The sequence below is a fragment of the Phasianus colchicus genome, chromosome 13 (assembly GCF_987193195.1).
Source record: "Phasianus colchicus chromosome 13, bPhaCol1.hap1.1, whole genome shotgun sequence".
NCBI lineage: Eukaryota > Metazoa > Chordata > Aves > Galliformes > Phasianidae > Phasianus > Phasianus colchicus.
Window position 1 is genome coordinate 7,390,796 of NC_143448.1, and position 21,387 is coordinate 7,412,182.

General features: G+C 34.5%; 1 protein-coding gene across 2 annotated transcripts in view; it reads right to left on the reverse strand.

Moving 5' to 3' along the window:
- The window catches only part of LOC116243885 (uncharacterized), a 211,591-nt gene that overhangs the window by 38,035 nt on the left and 152,169 nt on the right, over nucleotides 1-21,387 (reverse strand). For both annotated transcript variants that reach the window (XM_090149955.1, XM_090149956.1), the window contains one exon: nucleotides 20,625-20,661. The gene's annotated coding sequence lies outside the window, so the exon portion shown is untranslated. The remainder of the gene's footprint in view (nucleotides 1-20,624; nucleotides 20,662-21,387) is intronic.

The window sequence follows — 21,387 nt, forward strand, 5'->3', positions numbered from 1 at the left end:
CTGCTCTGCCTCCTCCTGTGGTCATTCCATGAAGGGTCAGTAGAGGAACCTATCTGGAGTAGTGTGATGCTACAGCCTTGGTGTAGACTGGCAAAAGCAAAAAGGCAAAAGCCAAAAGCTGGAATGAAGGTTATTCTATACAGAACTTAGCACAGAAAACATGGTAGCTCAGGCAAAAGAAGGAAGAGCAATACATAATGAAAATACCATGTGAAAAACGCATTACACATTATGGAAATTATAATGACATTGAATCATATGTGAATGAAAACAATCTGAGGAAATATAAGAGCTAAAGAAAAGGAATGTGTGTTGTTCCTTACTCACTCTAGTTAAGCTCTTGCCTTGCAAATTTAACATTAATGATTATGCTGACTGTAGAAAGTGCTGCATACTGCCAGCTGTTCTGTTCAGCTTCAGTAAGAGGTTAATAAATTAGAAAAGGTCAGATATCGGGGTAAAAAAGCAAAATCTTCCCCTCATGTATTTTACAAGTCTTCTCCCTTTGGGACAGAAAATCCTGACTTTCTTGTATATGATGTATTTGAGGACAACTGTAACATAAATAAGTAAAAGCTGAAAAGAAATTTTTGGGGAAGGATAGAGTATCCAGTAATACTGTGTGATTCTTGAAATACTGAATCATTTTCAGAAATGTCAGTGTATTTCAGGGCTCAAACTGGACTTCCATTGGAAACTTTTCATATACTTTTAAGAGATATGGAATAGGTTTGTACTTACTGTTCATATGAACACAGAATAGTCAAAAAGTAAGCCAAGCAGTTCAGCTTTTAGAATCAGTGCTTTCAACCAGCATCACAACATGTTTATCTCAAAAGGAATACAAAAAGTAAAAATACAGACATATTATAGGTGAATTCAGATGAATTAAAAATGTGTCTCCTTTACCAACATCTCAGGTATTTCCTATGCAATTTAAAGATGAAGTTCTTTTATTTTAATCAAAGAAATCAGATAATAATAGTAGACATCATACATACACCAAACAATAGGATACCAAATATGAGGCAAAAGATATTGTTAGTAGTAGGGAACACACTTTCTAAATACTTGGAATGCAGATTAATGGCGTTGATTAATTTGTACATAGCAATGGCAAATAGAAAACTGTTTTCAAGAAGCTACTAACCAAATTTAAGAAAATTGCTAGCAAGGTGGTGGAGGACAAAATGAACTTGAATTATATCCATCATTAGACATTGATGTGTTCCTCTGAGAGAACCTGATCAGTCTTTTCTGCATCTTTCACCTTGAGCTATGCTATAAGCTAATTGTAGAATATGCTATCATTTGTCAATGGACAGCTACAATTTTAGAACATAAGAAAATGATTTTTCTTCCTCTCACCACTTGTTTTCTCCTATTGATTTCTTCTTTATTCAAGGAGAATGTATTCACACGATCAAAGCAAATGATTGGGTTTGTAAAATCTCTCTGATTATTGAATTAAAATTCAATTGGGAAGAAGAGTGGGGACAATTGTGTCAGCAAGTAATTCAGATTCCAGTTCTACAAACACTCTCTGAAAAATGTTTTGTCTTCCTCTTTTTTTTTTTTTCCAAAGAAAAATACTCCTTCAAAATTATGATTTTTGGGAATCCTTTAAGGCAGTCAAGGCTGGTTAAAGCATGTCCACTAGGAATAGTCTAACATGCCTACTTTTTCAACTTCTACATAACTAAATTCACATACAGTTTGAGGAAAAAAAATACCTACCAGCTGTTTGTTTTTATTAGTAAGAAGAAACAAAAAGGTTATATTAAGCTTCTTCTGTAGGTTTAACTGTTGCTAGGATCCTCTACGACTTTGTTCACCCGCCATTTTTAGGTTTTCTCTTCCCAAAGGAGCAAATTATATCAACTATTTGTTTTCATCTGCATAAGTTTCAGAAGTACAAAATCAACTGACCTTATCTGATTTTTTTACAGTAGAAATGCTTCCTAGCAAGACAAAGAGCTAATGAAAAAAATGGCATACTTGTTACTATTTAATATTTAGTAGAATGAAGACAATACTTCTGGAACAGAAAGCTGTCTGCAGATTACTTGGTATTTGCTAATATTAAATTAAATCCACTTAATTCTAATACAGAAGAGGGAGACATAGATCAAACTCTTAATTTTTAGATAAAAACAGAACATGTCTGAGTGGGCACACAAGAAAAGGAATTATTTTCTGCTTGATCAGAAAGGAGAAAAGCAAAAATACCATTTGCTTCACTACAGAGCAAGGCTCTTTACTGAAATAACTGGGAAATTGAATATTTTGAAATTCTTCACAGATGCCTATAAACACTGTAAAGAAAGTTCAAAGAAGCGTGTAGTTACTGCATCAGGAATACAGCCTTGTATAAACCTTTGACTGTGTACCTGAGACAAACTTCACTTTTACACATACATATGGAATTATATATGAAAAGGAAATACAAATGGAATTTTGTTGAACTTATTTGAGGATAAACTCTGAAATCAAAGTGAAGTGGTCAATTTGCAAGACATCTTTTCTCTCCATATATTTTTGTGAACTATGGGACCTGTCCATTGTATAAGTGGAAATTAGATTGTGTTCCTCAGTAATGAAAACTATGTTCAGTGGAAAAACCAATGAATCTTTTTGTGAGGAAGCTCTGTGTCAGCCTGATCCAATGTCTCTCAAGTTCAATAGAAATGATGAAGATCTTCTGCAATGCATCAGCCAGGAACATATAGCATAGAAACATGGTTTTGCGGCACGAGGGAAAGGAAAATCCTTTTACTGAATAACACTTTGGAAGAAAAGTCTGCAAGACTCTATAAACTCACTGAGTTCTATTCCCTAACTGTCTTGTTTCTCCTTTCGTCATTTATATAGCTCTTTAAAGAAAGACTTACAGGTTCTGTGTGAGCAGTGCTTATTATGGCTTGATGAAGTTGCTTTGTAAAGGGAGATAAAAAGGAGAGAATAGCAGAGGTTACTGAAATAGCTAAATGGGCGATTATTTATCTTAATATCAGTAATCTTGCATTTGAAGTCTTCTTCAGAAAACACATTTTACCAATTAGCAACATAGACAGTTACTTAAGCTAATAAAGCAGAAAGCTTGCCCCCGAAAATAAACGAAAGATATCGTGTATATACTGGTCTTTACGCTCTGCAGAAATTCTCAAAGCAGTCAAATCTTTAGTTGCCACCTCTACAAAAGTAACGGTTTTTACTGTTACCCTTCCCTTGGTTAGTCTCTGATAAATAATGGATGCTGAAACTTTAAAGACTAAGAGGCAGACAGAATCATCTTTAACATTATCATTCTCTAGAAACATTCTGTATTTATTAAGAAGCTCTATACCTTCCAAATCTCTGTTGACCCATCTGGGATACTTAGAGGCAGAGAAATAATCTGATAAAGTATAATTTTATCTTCCATCAGTACATAAAATTTTATGGGTATCATATAATAGCATACCTAATAAAATCTACCATAATAAATGGCAAGCACAGACAATGTTGTCACTGACCAAAGGCAAGAACCAACAACTTCCCTTTAAGTTACTGAATAAGTCTATTTATCAGCACAGTCATGCTGAGTATTCAAGATAGCTTTATTCAGACTCACATGAAGAAATTTATCCTATCTTTTTTCATAAAACATATTTTATGACATATTAATTCTATAAAGCTTTTTATTTCATTGTCTAGAGTAAGACATGAGAAAGTATTTTTTCTGATCCTGAGAAAATTTTGCATTAAACTTATACCTACTGTTCTATACAACTGTCTACAAGAATATAAAGAATGAAAGGGAATCGAGCACAAAGATGTATTTTCAGAAATGTACTTTAAACACCTAAGAAAGCTGAATAGATAGAGTAGATGACAGTAGCTTCTTGGGTTCAACATTGCTGGGAATTCTGTTGTCCCTCAAGCCTGTCTGGGACACATTTAACAGATCCACAGACTATTTACAAGCTGTAAGAGATGAGAATCCCAATCCTGTCTTTCTGGCTTTTTATTTTCTGAAACATTTGATCAGTGGAAATTTCCGTTCTGGTGTTGATCCTTTGTCAAGTAGCTTTTTTTTATATTTTCATTTTTGTTTTGTCCCCTCCCTCTTCCAATTGTACAGATTATTCAACAGAGCACTGTACTTCTTATTATTGAAATTAGAAAAAAAAACAACACACAAAATAATCCTTGAAATATTGAATTCTATACTGAAAGTGTGGTAGAGTGATGTCATTTCCTGTCTTGGAATTAATTTACTTTTATTTGTAGCAATAGCATTTGTATATCTACATATTTTCATTTTGTAGAGTCTTTTGCAAGAAAGGCTCAGAAGTTCATTTCTGAGTCAGGATCTATATTAAGATCTTTTAATACATCTTTTTAGGCTCTTTCCATATCAAAATGTTTAAGATGCTTATTTATGGTCTGATTTCCCATTCTCATATTTAACTGGAAGAATTACAATTGCTGCATTAACTAAGGATCATGTGAGGAGACTCATAAAAATGGATAGCATGATCATATCTGGAATTTACACAGGACCCTATTCAATAAAGCATATTCTGCTCTTACTGTAATATCATCCTCCAGAGCTTTAAAGTCTTTCAAGTGGAATAAAGATGTTGCTATAATGACAGTGAACGTAATGAGATTAAATGTAGTTGGGAGTCAAGGTAAATGGCCTTACATCAGAAAGAATGTAGTAAAACAGATTTTTATAATGAAGACAAAGCATATTACCAGCACATTTTTGCTACATTTCTTTGGCAAAGTAAGGCCACAGCAGGACACGCCATGCAATACAGATTCTGTGTTCCTTTCAGTATTTTACATTTAATAAAACCTGCATGCTATTAGACATCAAAGAATAAGAAAAAATATCTTCAGTAAGCATTGAAATCTGCATTAGCAATGTATAACCTCTCTAAAAAACTGAAAATCTGTTTTTAAGGATTTAAAAATAATTTAAGGAGTTGCATCAGAAGTGAACTATATTTTGTATGGAATCTAGTCAGAGTAAAGAATTCAAGACCCCAACTGAGGTCAGCCCAACAAAGGAAATACATATGGGTCTCCCCTGAGCTGACACATCATTATGCAGACCCTTATTCCAGTAACACAACCCAACTGTTTCTAAAATTCATTTTTACTCTGCTACCTGTAAAATTTCTGAATAAATTTACTAAAAATAATGTGCTATTTAACTTATTTAACTTGAGATTCTATCTTTAAACACATGAAAAAAAGAGATGATCAAGAGTGTTGTCACAGACAACAAAATCACAGACTGTTGTCATATAACCATAGATACAGTATTCCATGAATGCCATGAACTGCTGATATATAGCCACAGACATAATATTCCAGGGATATAACTATGGATATAATATTACCCCAACCATGTTATTATCTTTAATATTAACAATGTCTATCTTAAGATGCCATCCTACACTCGAAATCAGCAGTAAAATTTGATGTTTTGGGTACTGCATCCTTCTGATGGATAAGAATATTTCTAGGAACAGCAAATTGAATACCAGGAAATTGTCAAAGAAATACTGTTCTATTTTCATAAAGAAGTTAGTAGACATAACTTCCAAGAAAATTAATGAGTAGTTTGTTGCTGTGATATTTATTTCAGCTATTGAAATCAACAGTTACTGAAGATGAGCTTTTTTGAAAGAAGCAAATGTATTTCAATGAGAATTGGGCATCAAAATCCCCCACTTAGCTTAAAAAACAGAAATTTTAAAATCTGAAATTCTTACAGCATCGCTTTTCTTGAAGTTTCAGACACAACATTTTCCCCAGAAATGTACCAATGGTTGTACATGGAAACTGATTTTCTCTGCATGTGTGTGGCTAGTTAGCTCTGTAGGTCTTTACAAATACATTTGATCACGAAATCACACAGTAAAATCTTTAGAGATTGTAGGTGGATTGCAGCATATATTAATCAATTTTGCAGTTTAATGTGTGTAAATATTGTTGCCTGTCTGATTAGAAAGCAAGTATTTGGGTAGACTTCTGCCATATGACACTGTTCATGATCTAGCAATCAGTGCCAGCAAACAATCCACTGTTCAATGTTTTGCTGCATTAGTTTTCTTATTTACGAAATGTGAGCTGCATTTCTTGCCATAACAGGTGTAACCAAAACCAAGGTACTTTGAGAGTAAAAGTGTAGTACAAGCATTGAAGCTCAAACATGTGGACAGAATCGCCAGCTCTTTACATGTAGAGGAGTAAAATACCCTAAAGAATGGCTTCTTCAACTAGTTATTAATACTATCAGAACAGGCCAACTTCAGCAAAACTAAGTGATTGCCACTTGTGTAGCAATATGGAAGTCCTGAAGTTCCCGTGTCCAAAGCATTTTACCCCAAATGAAATACTAATGTCTAAGTACTCTACGTTGTATGTCTCCTTGTTAAAACTTGGCTCCCGCAGAGACCCTCCTCTAGTGAAACTATGTTGTGATCAAAGCAAAACTGAGGAAATGAGATTATAAAAGTCAGCCCTACGCTTCCAGTCCATGTTGAAGTGACATGTGAAGTATTAGCAAGTAATGGAGTCTGAAAAAGATTTTTGCAGCAATGTTTATATGTAAGGTTATATAAAGAACAAAGATTTTATCATTTTCTGTAGAGAGCCCTTACTGTTCCCAGTCTTTCATGACAACTCCTGTAGTTTGAAGCTGTAAATTAGTGTAGGTGTTAATAATGAAGGAACAGCACAATTTAGGAATTCAAAGAGAGTCACAAAGGAAGCTCTAAATATTTACGTAACAAAAACAAAGGAGGGAAATCCTACACTTCTTTACACCCACCATCTAAGTAAAACAGAGTACAGCTGTAGCAATAAAATGTTGTTTCTTGAAAACAGGAGATCTAAGGGACAAACCTCTTGGAAGAATTCAACTTTGTAAGAGCACTTTGCACGTGAGAACATTAAAGATTAGAACCATATGCAAGATTTCCTCTGTAAGTTGCCTATTCCTTAGTATGGCTCTTGTCAGTCCTCCCAGAAAACTCTTCAGAAATTTAATTAAGGAATATAACTGCTGGGAAGGTCAAAAAAAGGGCAGATGATGGGGATTGTTTTTTTTTTTATTATTATTTCTGGTTGCTTTTCAGATGCCATGGCAATAGTGATCAAATATATATGAAGATTAGATCAGACAGAATGTAAAGTTGGAAGTGACTTTATTTGTATCACTAGCATTTGCCTCTTAGAAAATTTCAGCAGACAAAGCCTGGTATTATTCTGTTCCAACTGCCTAAATGCTTTAAAACTCTGGCATGTTTTATATTTTTCTGAGTAGAAAAGAGCAGCAGTAGTCTATTCCATAAAAATTAATGTTCTGAGAGCCAAATATGAGTGTTATTGGGAAACCAGAATGTGGAACAAGAATTCCCGGTCATCAACTATGTCTTATGAAAAGTTTAAATAAATAAATAAACAAATGGAATAAAGTAGAATAAAGCAGAGAAAAGGTGCTATTCGGTACCTCCTGTTCTGCCTGATGGGAATTCAGAAATAAATAACTTGTGTATGTTTTCTTTTTGTTTAATCTGGTCAGTATTTGTTTTTTTCTCTGTTCTCATAATCACTACTATCTCTGTTTTATTGGGAGCTGTGCTTTTAAAAAGACATAATTTTTTTAAATTGTTACAATTATCAGAAAATAATTAAGAAAGTCCTAAGAAATCCCTCTTCTTTCACTTTGAACAGTTCCTACAGGAATATTCCAGATCAACTCTGAGGTGTGGTAAGCAAATTTCAAGGAAGATACAAGCAAGTTTAGAAAAGTTACCTGCTGAGAATAATACTGGCATAGTTTTTAACAATTTAATACTTTCAGAGCTATATGCTCAAGTTTGCATATATATTTGCATATATTTCAATATTTTCTCCCTGCATTTACACTCTTTGCTGGGTAAAGAACTTGCTGGTTATTTAGGTCCAGAGAGTGGTGGTGAATGGAATCACGCTCAACTGGTCGCAATTGATGCTCCCCAGGGGTCAGTAATGGGGCCTGTCCTGTTCAGTACCTTTACTGATGACCTGGATGATCAGGGAAGATTCAGGTTGGACATCAGGAAATAATTCTTCTCTGAGAAGAGTGGTCAGGTGTTGGAACAGGCTGCCCTGGGAGGTGGTGGAGTCACTGTCCCTGGAGGCATTCAAGAAACGCTTAGATGCTGCACTGAGGAACAAAGATTAGTGGAAAATATGAGTGATAGGTGGATGGTTGGACTGGATGATCTTGGAGGTCTTTTCCAACCTTGGAGATTCTATGATTCTATAAATCTCAAACTATGAACAGATCAAAGAGAAACTAGAAGCCTTAGAAACTAATATGGGTGGGACAGTGAGATACAAGGTTAAAATCTGAACATGAAGATTGCTTCTATTCAGCATGCTCTCTCTGTATGTCAGATCAGACAAGATCCAGCCTTCTGCAGAAAAAAGTACTCTCAGGAAATACCTCAGTAAGGGTCAAACAAATCTTCATAATATGAAAATGAAATGGGGATTTGTCGATCTCACTCTGAACATTTCAATTCCTTCAGCTCTCCTGGATTCCATCTTGGGAACAATTTGACTTTGACTTTGGGCTAGTCAGTCACTGACATGCTCTTGCAATCATTTGCAAGAATCATTTTAGACTTGCTTATAACTGTATACCTAATGGGAGTGTTTGAGTTTACGATCAGAAGTATTCATTTCAAATAAATGGCAGGAACCACACCAACAAAAGACTTATGTGCTTTGGAGCACTTGTACTGTAGTTTAAAGTTTGTTAGAACAATACTACAAAATGAAATGTCAAATCCTAATGGAACCAACATAATCATTGTGTTCAGATACACCTGAATTAGTTCATTAAAGGTGCAAAGACTTAATGGTCCCATAACTTTCTGGTAAGACCATGGGAGTTTTGCAGTGCCTCTAACGCTGGAGGTATTTTATTCAACTCCCAACTGATTGATTTTTGAGATGGTATTTTCAATTACTTATAGATAAAAATGAGAAGATAGCATTTCAAAAAATGCTGCAGGATTTACCTGTTTTGAATCAAGAGATAAACTTTTTAGTTTCCTTTTTTCCCCCCTCTTCTTGAAAAGGGAACAAGAATATTATGTTAACCTTCTGAATAAGATCAGAAATGTCTTAGTGTATTCTATTAAAGCAGAAATTACCACATTCAATCATTCATGAAAAAGTAAATACTAGATGTAAATTATCTGACACCTACCTGTTCCTTGAGAATTCAATCTCCTACAGTGTAGTAGGACGCTATATATGTTTCAGCTTATTGCCAGTTATCCCCATTGGAAGCCAGGTCAGGACTGCTTCTCTTATGTAGCAATTCTGTCTCTGATTTTAGGCACTTAGAATTATTTCTAAGATTTCTTGCAAATTTTCAGCTTATTTCTTGCAGACTCAGTACTTCTGTTTAGCTATAGAAAGGCATCAACACTTTCCGAGTCTTATTTCAAATAAGATTTTCTAAGTACAAGAACAACAGTTATGTCCACATTAAATTTTAAGAAACATCAGGTCAATAAAAGAAAGTTTTGATTAAAATATACTCATGATTTATTCAGGTTTGTGTATCTGACCTTTCCTCTCATTCCAGAAACTTCTGTTGAATTAAAATGAAATCCTGGCTGCATGGAAATCATACTGAGATTTGCTATGCATTTTAGTGATACCGTATTTCACTCAGCCTTTTTATAGCCTAGCTCTCAGAACAGCTATTTATATGCTCTCTATGAGGAGGTGTCTTTGCGTGTTGTGGACTACCCTACTGCTCAGCAGTGTTCTTTGGATGAGTATACAAGTCTGCTGGTCCCTCAAGCCAACCATACTACGTCAAGATAGACAAAGATGATAAAGTGGTATTCAGTCCCACAGTTGTTAATTTGTGTGTTACTTTGGAACTACAGAATGAAGCATCAGCTATTTTCCAATCTGAGAAATCTCATATTATTTGATTTTATAAAATGAAAAATTCCCACACATAAAACAGAATGAGATAATATTCACAAAATGTTCATTCTGACTCATTAATATAGGTTACTACAACACAGCCAATTATTCCATGTTCTGCATAGAAAACATATTGCATTTGTATAATGATATTTCTGTAATTGTGTTATGTTTATTTTTTTCTTTAGATACCTCCTTGGATACCAATCCCACATTAATTATTCAGGCAGGGTCAAATAAAAAGAAAATGGGACACAGGCTGAAGTGCAGGATGGGAATTCTTGTTTTCCATCATCTGCAGTTCTTTACAGTTCTGCCTCTGTCGCATGATATGTAGACATGGTCATTATTATTTCAGCAGCCATATGATGCAAGAGAAGTGCAGAAGGGAACATTATGTGTTCAGAAGTGAAATGCTGAGTTATCGTATTTTGAATTTGTTTCTTGTAGAACACCCACACACATTAAGCACAGAAAAAAATTATTTCCTACTATGAATAAACATCTGCAAGATTGCACAATTCAAGATTGCATGAATTTTGTTACATGAACAATAAACTAGTGGAATAACTTTGAAATCTATGAAGCTTCTTAAAATAGAAAACTTAATTACTATTTGCATGATGATTCCTTCTGTAAAGCATGAGATAAGCAAGTTGAGGAGAACTAGCATATCCATAGTCTTTCAACAACACCCTGATTTCTCACCTGAGAAATTCTCAATGGTATTTCTGCCAGGAAGAAGAAAATATGTAGCTTTATATAGAGAGAGACTATAGCATGCTAGTTATTTAACTTGTTAATACTAAAACAACTCACCACCTGTATAACAATATGTGCTCAGCTATGCCCTGTGATAAAGAGTAACTCCTCCGGATGTACATCTCACATGTACAACAGCTCACACTTGAGTAAATAGCAATTGGTACACCTAGAAAACATCTCAGAATTCATGACAACTTACCAAAGTGTCTAACTGACTAATGTGCACACTGTATTCCTAAGGAAAAGTAATACATCCACTCTTCAGCAAGTCTCCTAACTACGAGACTACCTTGCTTATGGACAGAAGTCTTTTTTTCCCTCTCTTCCCTCTTGTGGTAGGGATCTGAAAGCACTAGTCACAGACTTTCATGAAGTGTATGCAGTGATTACTTCTCATCAGCTCTGTTCTAAGCTTATGTATACAATAACAGCTTTATGGAGCTGAAATATCCTAAATTTTCTACTGTTACACTGCTCTGAACTCATTATTCCCTGCCGATCATGTGTAGAAGTCAGAGAAACCCTTTTAGTTATGTGTTTTCTACACAAAGATTTTTAAAATCATTTTTGGTTCTTCTTCTGTACTTCTTCTGTACATTCAATAGCTTTCAACTACATTATCAACTACAAAAATGGACAGCCCTTGCTGTGCACTTTCCCTTTTCAGACCTTATCCTTATCAAGGGAGACCACTATGACTTCACCTACATACTGTCCCCAGTAAGAGGAAAAAGAAAACAAAACTAACTGGTTAAAAAGAAAGTTAAAATCCATGATGTGGAGGAAAGCACCTTTTCCTAAGAAAACTCATGAGCAATCATTAAAAAACAAATAACAAAAAGGGCTGACTTTCTCAGAAACTACGAAAGCAAAAGCAGACTCTGTAGTGTAGAGTTCCCACTGCCACAAGAGTTGATTTTATCACCAGTAAGTTTTAAGCAATTGATCTTGATTTTCAGTTATCCAGCAGGAATCAATTCTGCAGATGGAGACGGCAATGCTGAGGATGGCAGAACCAACATCTGAAACTGTTCCTACAGCTTGTCAAAAAATCACTTTAATGCTTCAGAATAATAATGTTTGCAAAAGTAAGTAATTGTTGAGGCTTTATGGAGACAAAAGTGAGGTGCTTCAGGAAGAAGACTTTTTGTTCAGCCTCAGTATTAACATCTCAGGCTTTTAGCAAGTTAGAAGTTTCTATAATTATTTTTCTTTGAGCAACCTAAGAGCATGAGCATTTTAAAATAAACAATACATTTACAAGCATTTTCTCCATGACAGCATGGATATTTTAACGTTAAATATTTCAATCAGAAGGAAACAAATAAGCCCCCTACAGCTTTGACAACAAAGAATCTTAAATCCTCTCTCCTTGCTATTTTATCATTGATCAATAGACCTAAATGCCACGCATCCATCAAACTGCAAGATTTGACTGCAAAAGCTGTCTTAGCTGGAGGAGCTTCTCTCAAGCTTTATGCTCCTAAAAATGTCACAGTAGAGGAAATCCTAACCCTACGTACATCAGCCTTTGTCAGATGAACAGAGATCCTGAACGAGGGTTGTTTTGGCATTCTCTGTCCATCACCTGTGACTAGAACAACAGTTTGCTCTGAGGCAAAGAGAAGAAATCTCCTTGGACCTCTTTTTCTGTTAATTATGAAATCAGCTATTGACTTAACTATCCGGATCTGCAGCCTAGTTCAACTGCAGTCTCCTATGCTGATTGATAGTTATTTATCCTATTATATTCCACAAACAAATCTCCTGGGTTCCAAATCCAATTATCAGTGAACCTAAGTGGAGGAAAAAAAAGGGGGGGAAGATGGTAAAGAGACTTTATAGAAAAGTTCAAAGATACAATTCTGTAAAACGAAAGAACTGCTATATCTAAGAGTGCTGCCCCACTGACTCGCCTTTATCAGACAGAAGATGACAGAGCTGGCCATTTTCTCAAACTTAGCCCAAAGACATAAGTGAAAATAACAGAGAGGAAAATACAAGTGCAAATTGCAAGGATTATTGCAGGTTGTCCTATTTCATATTTCTGTTTGAGTTATCATTACATCCCAGCTCAAAAAAAGATTTGATTTTTAAGAGCACTAAATATGCTTACGAAAATGCCTCATTTTATTATGATAAAGTTAATCATACATGTATGTGTATGCAAAACTGCAACCTAGTTGATAATATATACTATCTATTCCGATAGAGTTTTCTTTATGAAAATCATTTAACTTGTCACTCTCCTCACTGGATAAATAGTAGACAAAAACAATAATTTTATTTGTCAAAGTCTGCCATTTTGATTCATATTCTTCCCAGTACTGTTGCCTATCATAAATAATTTAAAAGCTCATATATATTCCAGAGAAAGATATAAACACTAGTAATAAGACACAAAAAAGAAACAGTTTAAGTCATATTCTAAACTATATTTAAGAAGGAAGGCAAGATTATCAAAGATAGCAGACTTCACATAGTTTAGGCAGAAGAACTAGGACACAAAAAATGGAGAAAAATCACAGCTTTTCCAGCTAGTAAGAAAACATTTTGCTACTTTCAGAACGTCCTGCACATGATGGAAAAGCCCTATCAAGTGTCTCAAGGGGGCTTACACTTTTGCTTCAAACTGCTGCCAATAAATAAATAAGGTCAAATGTCCTTTACCATTTGTGCATCCGTGAGCATACTGGCAGGGCTAAAATGGCAGTGAATAAGCCATTTCTTTTACGTTCTTTAAAGGAAGACGGAACTTCAGTCAAACAGTTTACAAGGATTTAGAAGAATTCTTCCAAATCTAAAAATATCTTTAAACACAACCTGATCAATTTGGAGAAATCACCTATAAGGCAATGAATGTGTGCAGTTAAAAGCCTTAATCATCTTCAGTAAGAGATCTTCATTCCTAGATAAAATGAATAGCTTGTCCTCAGACCTACCTGCTGAGCTACATAATACATAATAGATTTCCTTTTATACTGTTTTTCTATCTTGACTCTGAAATCTTCTAAACAGGAAAGTTCCTTTTGATATGAATGATGGATATTTGGACAAAGCTCAGCAGGTTGCAGTCCATTATATTTTGCATTTTCTGTTTCTGTGACAGTACGGTTGTAAGGACAGTATACAAAGCAAACTTGAGTGCAGGCATCATTTTACACTCATACGTGGCACCTACTCTTATTATTCTTCCCTCACTATAACATTCCATAACTGTTTTGCTGCTCTGCAGCATATCTGTGAGATTATTCATAGCATTTTCATTTAAATTCTTTCCAGATAAGAACAGTGAATCATAATTTGAGAGATTCTTTCATTAATTTGCTTTAAATTAATGTTTTATGTAAATGACTCAGAAAAAGGAATATTATCCAAAATTATATTACACCCTTTGAAAAAGAATTATTATCAATTTTCTTTCAAGAATATTACTTACTGCAAAGTTGTCTTCTTTGAAGATACAGAAACTATTTATCTGTTTTTTGCTTGTAGGGATAATTAATTCAGTTGTTTAGAAAAAGCTTTTCACATGTGTAAGAAGGGTATTCAATTCTTTGTTGTTTTTCCATTTTGATTATATTAAATAAGTTTTTTCCCTCACATTATGATACCTAACTTTATTTCCAGAACCAGTGGATTTGAAAGTAATGAAATCAACAGTACATTCCTTTCAATGAGATGAATTTATAAAGCTTTTTCAACATACTAGATGAATCTGTTTGATTGCCTCAATGTTCTTTAATTCAGTAAAAGATAATAGTAGTAGCATTTTCTCATTAAATTAGTCCTTGAGCTACTACTTTGTCAGTTTTGAATATTTCAAGTGTAAAAAGGGATAGATTTGTTGTTGATATTTATGCAAGAGTAAAATATCTTTATTTATAAAAGAAAAATCTTAATTAGCATAAATTTAGCTTTTACCAAAGCTTCTCTAATACTCAAAGGAATTCCTTTATACAGATGACAGCAAGGCAGCTGAAAGACCAAAGTCATAAACATCTGTTTATAAAGATTAACGTTTTGCAATGCATTGAGAAATTTGGTTGCTGGTGTTGCACTGAGACACTGTCATTAGTAAGAAAAAATGTATTCCATTACCCTTCCAAGCATGAGAGGGTATAAAGGTAGTAAAGCTCCACAAGATCAATAAGAGAGTCAAGCAGCTTAATAAGTTGCCCAGAGAGTTTGTGCAGTCTCTGTCTTTGGAAATTCTGAAAACCCAGCTGGATAAAGACCCAAAAAACCTCATCTCAGTTTAACATATCCAACAGTGCTTTGAGCAAAAGATTGGACTCAGGCTCACCTGAAGTCTCCTCCAGTCTGAAATCTTGTTGTTCTATGAAAACTCTTCATTTTTTTGTTTTTATATTTTAACAGTATTTCTCACAAAACTTTTTTAGCTACTAGTTAAATAAAATGGTATCTTTAGAATCATTAGAAGAATTTGCCCTTTTCCTTTGATGCTATAGTCTACCACATAGCTATGTACAGTACAGCTCTACAGTAGCTGACATCAATCTTTGATGTAGATACCTATGATCTCAAACTGCTGTGTTCTTTTTCTGATTACCACTGCCATTCTTTTAACACCAAACTTAAGTTAATTAACTTATTATCACTAGTCTGCAGTCAGCATAATTGTGGAAGTTTTTAAGGTCTCAAAATTGTAAATGGTTGAAAAACATTGCTCAAGAGAATCCCAGAAAAAAAAAAAAAAAAAAAAAAAAGTTGTCATCTTTGGTGAGCAGCCAATTACAGATAAACTCTGAAGTCAAATTCCAGCTGTCTTTCGACATGTGAAATGAGGACACCGATCTTCCAAACAAGTCATACAGCCTTCTGCAGCTAGACCATTATCCAGAGAGAGGCAGGTTTATCAAAATTCTCTCTCGATGGCCTTGTCTTGGAGAAATCAGGATCAATTCTGTTGCAGTGGGATAAGTCTTTTTAAGTAAAGACTCTTTTATCACAAAATCTTAATTTTATGTTTTACAAGAAGCATTAAGTCATACGGGCAAACAGTTAGCCTAGAAACATGTTTATATAGAATTATAATTTAAGAAATTACTGATTTAATGTTAGTTTGGAGAATTTCATTTAATCATCACTAGTTATACTCTGAGATCGCTTCTAAATTTCTGTCAATGAAATTATCAAAGGTCATTTGCAGCAGATTATCTGTGCTTGGATAATTCTTTTCTCCCTTGGGAGCACAAACACAATTTGATAGATTCCTAACAGGGCTAGAAGGGACCTCAAGAGGTCATTTCATCCATCCTCTATCCCAGGGCAAGATCAAACATATCAATCTTGACAGATGTTTGTCTAGACTGTCTTTTTAAAAACTTCCAACTATGAGGATTCCAAAACCTCCCCAGGCAGACTATTGCAATGCACCACTATTATTACCTTTAAAAGGTTTTTCCAGCAACTGATCTGAATGTCCTCGCTGCAATACAAAGATAATACCGCTTTCTGAATTACCATTGATATAGAAAATAAATTATTTCCTTTCTTTTACAGCCATTTCTTCAGAAGACAAATCAGAGATCCAGAAAATGCAACTAAAAGTAATGACTATCCAAGACAGAACAATAAGATTTAAACATGTAAAAGTTCTTCTAGTGATCCGAACTTTTTTATTTAACACTCAGGAACTAAAACTAGTCACAGTACAGCAGGTAAACAGCACTGGTTATTCATCTGTTGATACATTTCATGGCAATACTTTTGATAACTCATACTAAACTTACAGTCCTTTGATGCAAACTGCTACAAAGCCATTTGTTCCCTTTTTTATATTCCTGCCTAATCGTAATACCTTGAATATATGTTGGACCACATACTTTTTTCTTCCAGACAATATTTGGCAAGATAATTTTGAAATCTTTCTTGTGCCAACTGTCTATAAACATCCTTCAGGCAGCAAACATCTACTCAGTGGCTTAATGCCTTGCACTTATTGAGGAAGGTTGAACCAAGATATCTTTAGGTTGCTCAGAGGTTTCTCCTTAAATTATTCTAGAAATATCCTTTCTTGGACCCTCCTTTATTTAATATATCGGTAATGATGACTTCAACATGATTGTTACTTGATTATCTACCTAGAAGCCACGCAGGCAATTATTAATTCCTTGCTGACACGGGCTCACTCCCTTCGAAGTAAACGGCAGTGAAATCTGGAACATGACTCTTAAATATCCAAAGTTACATCCAAAGTTATCTAGATAAGCTGGATCACTGGGCTGAGGTGAACGGGATGAGGTACATAATCCAGGACAGAACAGATACTTACTGTAATCAATTACATTGAAAACCTTCAATTTTATCAACAGACTGGTTCCATAAAGGCATGACAAGAGTTAAACAATGAAAGCTAAAAAGAATTGGTTCAGTATTGTTCTTTGTTTTTTAGAAAGTTTCATAATTAGTGTTGGGGCACAATGGATGCGGAATTCATTTCTCAGTATCACACTCAAAAGCAAGCTGAATTCCTCTCTGTGCAAAACCAACCTCAAGCTACCTTGACAACAAGATACCAATAACCCTGTAATTTCAATTGTTCACTCTTTTTTTTTTTTTTATTTGTACTGCATCTCTGTGAAGTCTCATCTTCCCAGCCCAGTGCCATAGGCTAATAGTCTGTAACAAAACTCACCCTCAAAAAATGTCAGATGTAATGAAAAACAACTTCACAGATGAGAAAGTTGGCCTTCACTAAATCCTAAGGGCCCTAACTCCCAGGTTCTGCAGGTTCTTCTCTTTCATTCTCCAGCCCCATATTAAAAATGTTTGTGAAATTGAAAAATTCCTGCTTCTTCCTACAGAATCACTCATTACCCATCTAAGTATAACAGATTTTCAAAGAATGAAAATTCTATTGCCAGTTGACAAAAAAATGTCTGCAGCAACAGAACCCAAAAACTGACCACGAGCCTTAATGATCTGCTGAGGAATATTGTACAGAATTAGTAGCAGGAGATGCACATTCAATCTGCCAGCCTAAATGGTTTGCCCTCTTATATGACACTGTTATACAATACTGAAGTATAAAATACTACTGATCTGATTCTGTAACACTTTAGGCTGGTATAAATTAATTCCAAGGCACAAGGCCTTTAATTCTGTAAAGATCTGATGACCATTAGAACCACAATGAAAGACTAAAAATGGAAAGAGAGGTGGTAAAGCAAACAAGTGACAAAAGATCACACTTGCTTTAATTTTAAGTGTCTATTGTGTGTATTTGGACAGTTTTGGCAACAAATATATAAGCAAATCTTAATATGGTAAATTAGGAAAAACAGGGCTAACATTACAGAGCCTTCCATTAATTTGTTACCACAAATGACAAAGGCAATCTTTCTATCCATTTGACTCTGAACTTCACCACCAGTAGCCAATAAATAATGTCCAAGTCAGAACAAATACCCTGATTGAATTCTGATGATTTGACTTGACAATCACCAGACTTCAATAAATACAAAATGAAGTTAACACACTGCCTCTAATCAATGTTTAGATGCTAAAGACCACATACAACTAACTGATCAGCTGATCAGATTCAAACAAATGTCCTGGAAGCAGAGATCAAAACACTGGCTCTTATTTCAGAACTGTCCTGATGTGAAACTTCTGAGAAGAACAGAGAAGCTACCAACAGTATCACTGTGTCTTTCTTAATATATGGGGGTTGCCTCTTTTCTTTGGTATCAACCAACTGGTATAAGTCTTAGATAAAACAATATCACTGTAAAAGTGTATTAGCTTAGAGGTAGTTCTTTATGAAATGCTCAACCAATATCTCATTGATTTATGCCATGGTGTAACACTATGTGCCATCTTTATTGAATAAATAATATACCACTGCTACAAATGTGATGATTTTCCACATTACATTTTCTATTTTGGCAGGTTTTTAAATGTCAAGTCAATGCTTTATACTGACTTTAGACCTCACCAGAAGACTTTCCAAAGCATTGCAGAGTTAAATCCACTGAATATCACACATGGAGCAGTGAGTTAATTTTACAAGCCACACAGCACATAGCCAAGATCAGCTTTTGCCACTCCAAATGAAAAAAAATCCACATGTGCATTTAGAGCTTTTAAGAATTTCTTAGAACCTAAAAATAATATTTTCTATTTATAGTTTTTCCGTTAATTCAGATTGGAATAAATTTTTTTTAGAAGTGGTCAATGAAAAGAAAAAAAAAGTCAAGATTCTTAATAGTTTTATTTATAGTAGACAAATGTGAAGCTGGGTGTGAAAGTTTCAAAGTTAACAAAAAAGATAGTCCCAATTAACTTAAATGAACTTAATAAAATAAATTAAATGAGCGAAAATGTCATTTGTCCTCCTCTGCCACCCAGTACACACATGCACAGACAAATACACAATTTGAAACAATTAAGACAAATGCTATTTTGTTGTACATTTGTGAATTTTTGTGATGGCTGATCTTTAATTGCAAGTGTTAGGACATTTTACTTGTTCCCAGAACGGATTTCCTGGAAGACTGAGGAGCTGTTGCCTCCTGCCCATGATTAGCCCTGTGTGTTTTATGACATCAGCAGTTAAAGAACAGCAGACCCTTTCTGTCATTATCTTCCCCCAGTTAAACTAGGTTGCATTTGTCCACTTGTGCTATACATCCCATATTTTGTCCTATAAATATGTAAAGGACATTTTTGAGTAGTATTTTATGGTTGAAAAGAATCAGGAGGATCAAAATAAGAAAATCTTGATACATAAAATGTATTAAGGATTCATCAGAATAAAGGTGGTCTTAAGTATTTATAGTATGTGTAAAAGTCTCTGCTCTCACCTGAAGTAAAATGAGTGGCTTGAGTCTTAGAGCTCAACACTTTAAATGTTACGTAACTCTGAAATCTGACATACGTAAGGCAAGCTAGTCATTTCTGAGTACCTCATCCTTATTTTGCTATTATCTAGGAGCAAAACAATTCTGAAACTGAGTTGTATCTACCTGTTTTTGTAAGCTTGAAACTACCTCCAGAAGTATCTCTTTAGACAGTCTTAGGAGCACAAAATGCCTCCAATAATACGTGCAACAATTTTTATTAAGAGTAAAAAAAATAGATCTCAGAAGGTCATTCTGAGTTTCAAAAGGAGATGATTTAATATTTTTTATTATCAAAGATGTGGGTCTGCCACTGCTGCCTACAGCATTTGAGATGTCATTCAAAAATGATATAAGTATTTGGAATATTCGGATTTGTGATTAAATACCAAGTCCTAATTCTTACAGTCTTTTATCCACTACATATGTAGAGAAGTTTCATTTTCATTTCAGTTCAATAAATTATTTTCTGTCTACAATCTAAAAAATAAAATTAAGGAAAAAATCATGCTAATTTGCTCTTGGCTTTTTGTCTGTCTAGCCTAAACACTGAAAATGTCAAGTTTGCTCACTAATTAAACATGTCTGTCTTAGACTGCATTTGTATCTTTCATCATAATGGTGCAGAGTCCCAGGGAGACATTATGCATTCATGTTTTCAAATATAAGATATAAAAAATACAAATATAAATTTAATGGAGCAATCTCTTAATGAGATAAGCAATTATGGCATGGGAGAAATGAAGGAATTAGCCTCCTGAAAAGTTCTCAGTATTTATGGGCCTGGGGCTTCAGAGTCTGGTTAAAACACATTTTTTGCAATCCTCTAAAAAGAAGACAAATGAAATGTGAGTTATTAGTGGAAGTCAGGGAAAATACGCTTAAAAATAGAGTGCTAAACTGCACAGTGTGCATGAAATTTATAATATAAATCATAAATACGGCATTTTCAAGACTAGGATTGAAATTGTAAAGGAAAAGATTTCTTACTGTATTTTGGCTCATCTGCATCCACTCAGAAACCAAACTAAAACAACAAACAAGCAACAAAACAGTAACAAAATCTGCTAACTGTAAAGACATATATTAACAATCCAAAACTCTAGCAAAAGAAGCATTTTCTAAAAGTCTAGTTCTAACAATGGCTGAAGCTTCCTGCTGCTCATGCAACTAGGGGTTGCCCGACTGGAATTCTTTTAGTGATTAGGGTTTTTTTCTAATTTTTTTGAGAAAAGACAAATTCAACTTTCAGTGTTAGAATAATCAGTGAGGTTCTGCCTTATAAATAAGTCCCAAAAGTTTGGTATTCCAATACAGAACAGAAATCAAGTTTCAGAACCTTGAAAGCAGAGTTGTGCAATTGCAAGGTGACATACAGCCAGATTTTTAATATTAAGGAAAAACAAACAATTTTGCAAGTAGTCATGAGAGGCAACGCAGGAGACAATTATGTCCCATATTCATATACACTTTTGGAATTAAGCTTGATTTTGTTGATACAGTCTGTTCTACCTGATTTCACAGATGATATATCAAATTTACAGCAGTAAACCACTGGACCACTGGGGGAACGTTGCCAGATTGGTGGTGGATGTCCCATCCCTGGACATATAAAAGGCCAAGCTGGAATGGGCTCTGAGAAATCCAGTCGAGCTGTAGGTGTTCCTATTCATCATAGAGTAGTTGAACTAGAAAACTTTTAAAGCATTCTTCCTCAACTCAACTCAAACAATTCCATGATGATTCTATAAAA